Consider the following 2,560-nt stretch of genomic DNA (forward strand, 5'->3'; position numbering starts at 1 on the left):
AGAGTTTTCTTAAATTATTGTTTGTAAAATTAACAAACTGTTAGACTTTCTCATTGATGTTTTTTTGGTAGTGTTTCCGGATTAAGAACATAAAGACGAACTTGTTTATTTGTCAGATATTATTGATCAAATTCCCACTTTATGCCAGGCTCATTGTAATAATTATCAGTATAATTGTTTTTTTAACTTATATTTGCAATGACTGTTGTAAATAGTGGAAACACCTGCGTTTTTGATAATCAGCCTTAACTTGCCGTGGGGGTGGACGTGTTCTTTCTGAAGCCTGTCTTTGAATAGGTTACTTGGGCCTTACCCTAGTTCTTGGAATGCTCACAGAAGTTGTGTGATTGATAGATTTCTCCCGATTGAAAACTGGAGCGATCCATGGAGGAAGGGTGGTGTCATGGAAAGGACACAGGCTGTCATTTACTTTTCCTCGCCTGAAAAGGGAAGAGCCAGCAGCTCAGGGCTCGGGGTGAGAATTAAATTCCCAATATGGTAAAGCAGCCAGCACAGGCCTGGCCCACAGCATGTTCTCCGTGAACACTCCTCCCCCACCTTAGTCCTAAGGAATTGGTATCTATAGGGCATCAGGACTTACGTTCTCACTTCCCTGCTGAGTGGCAGGGAAGTGACCCGGTCATTACTTTGTGCCCCAAAAAAGGATCATTACTTTGTGCCCCAAAAAAGGAGTGCGATGATGCTTATTCAGACCCTAAAAAGCCTCAAAGACTTTTAGGTCTCAGGAATATACCAGCTTCATTTGCTTGTTCGATACGTCATTGCAGATATTTTAAATACTTCCCACAATGGATTTCCCTCCTCTCCCGATGTTCCTGTTCCACAAAATCAGCATGGTAATTGCTGAGAAGAAAGAACTTCCTTAGCAAAATCCAGCCTTCTAGGATTTCTTCTAGGATTGCAGGTTCTTTCTCAGATTCAAGTCTCAGAGGGGCAGATAGGACGATAAAATCGGAGGATGGTGGTCGTCTGGGCACCTCCTCTTCTGAAACCAAGTAGAAGAAAGGAATAAACACAAACACATTTCACTCTCCCTCAAACAAGCCTCCTTCAGGTAAGATCTGGGATCCAGGAAGTAACAAAAAGTAGGCTGTCTAGCAAATGAGCGGTTTTCTTTGAAAGATAGGCAAACAAGAGATCTGGGTTTGTCTAGACATGCCTAGTTCTCTCTCCATGGCCAGCATGCAGTAAAGACTAACTGAAGAAAATTGTCCTTTTAATCTTAGAATAGATTTCACAAGGAATGATACCTTTTGGTCTTCTCTACTTAAAGAGGATATTAGTATTAATATCATAGATCCCGTTTTCTTTCCCTCCCTCCCTCCCTCTCCCTTTCTCTCCCTTTCTCTCTCTCTCTCTCTCTCTCTCTCTCTCTAAGAGTCTTGCTCTGTCGCCCAGGCTGGAGTGCAGTGGCACAATCATAGCTTACTGCAGACTTGTCCTCCTGGGCTCAAGTGATCCTCTGGCCTCAGCTTCCTGAGTAGCTGGGACTACAAGGCATGTGCCACCTGACAATTTTATTTTATTTTTTTTGAGTTGGAATCGCACTCTGTCGCCCAGACTGGAGTGCAGTGGCCGCTCCTGGCCACCGCAGCCTCGACCTGCTGGGCTCCGGCGATCCTTCCGCCTCAGCCTTCCAAGTAGCCGGAATTACAGGCATGCGCTACCACGCCAGGCTGATTTTTTTTTTTTTTTTTTATTTATTGTAAAGATGAGGTCTCGCTGCCCAGGCGGGTCTCGAACCCGTGGGCTCAGGCAATCCACTCACCTCAGCCTCCCAAAGGCGCGGGATTACAGGCCGAGCCACCGAGCCTGGCTAAAACTCAGTTTCTTACAGTCTCCTTACGAGGTCTTGATTGTCGTCCGGCCCCTATTATTCTCTCCCTTGTGCACTCTGCTCCAGCCATGGGCCCTCCTGCTGTACCTTAAGCCTGGCAGGCACACTCCTGCCCCAGTGCTTCCGCCTCACTGCACCTGCTGGTTTGTCTTAGATGTTGGTAGAGGTTGAGAGACCCACGTGGTGGGTTCCATCACTTCCTTCAGGTTTTTGTCCAAATCTAGTCTTAGTCTGCTTTCCCTAACCCGCAATGTAAAATGACATTCCCTGCCCCCTCCAAGCAATTTTGTTTTTTATCTTAACTTTATTTAATAGGCAAGAATCATCTCAAAAAGCTTTCTCTTCATCAGGTGTTTGCAAAACTTTTGGTCTTTGAGCTTGAACATGGAGCTTTATTTCATCAACAATATGATTTTCCTGGGTTGTGCATTCTGAAGTTCTTCTGAAGAAAACTGAATCCAGCCCGTACCTCTGTGAAAGCCAGTCTCTTTGTCAAAGGGCACAGTGCACTTTCATGTATGGCCAAACTGTGCAAAGTGTTCTCTCAGCTCACTTGCAAAAGGCAGAGGTTTTCAGAATCACTTGGACCAAAAGATTCCACCTCTCCCACGTCTCCATCGCTCACTCAGGCAGTTTTTTTTTTTATTTTTTTGAATTGTCGTCTCACTCTGTCACCCAGGCTGGAATGCTGTGGCACACTCA

This window comes from Carlito syrichta, unplaced genomic scaffold (genome assembly GCF_000164805.1).
Source record: "Carlito syrichta isolate Samal-C Ts95f unplaced genomic scaffold, Tarsius_syrichta-2.0.1 Scaffold316024, whole genome shotgun sequence".
NCBI lineage: Eukaryota > Metazoa > Chordata > Mammalia > Primates > Tarsiidae > Carlito > Carlito syrichta.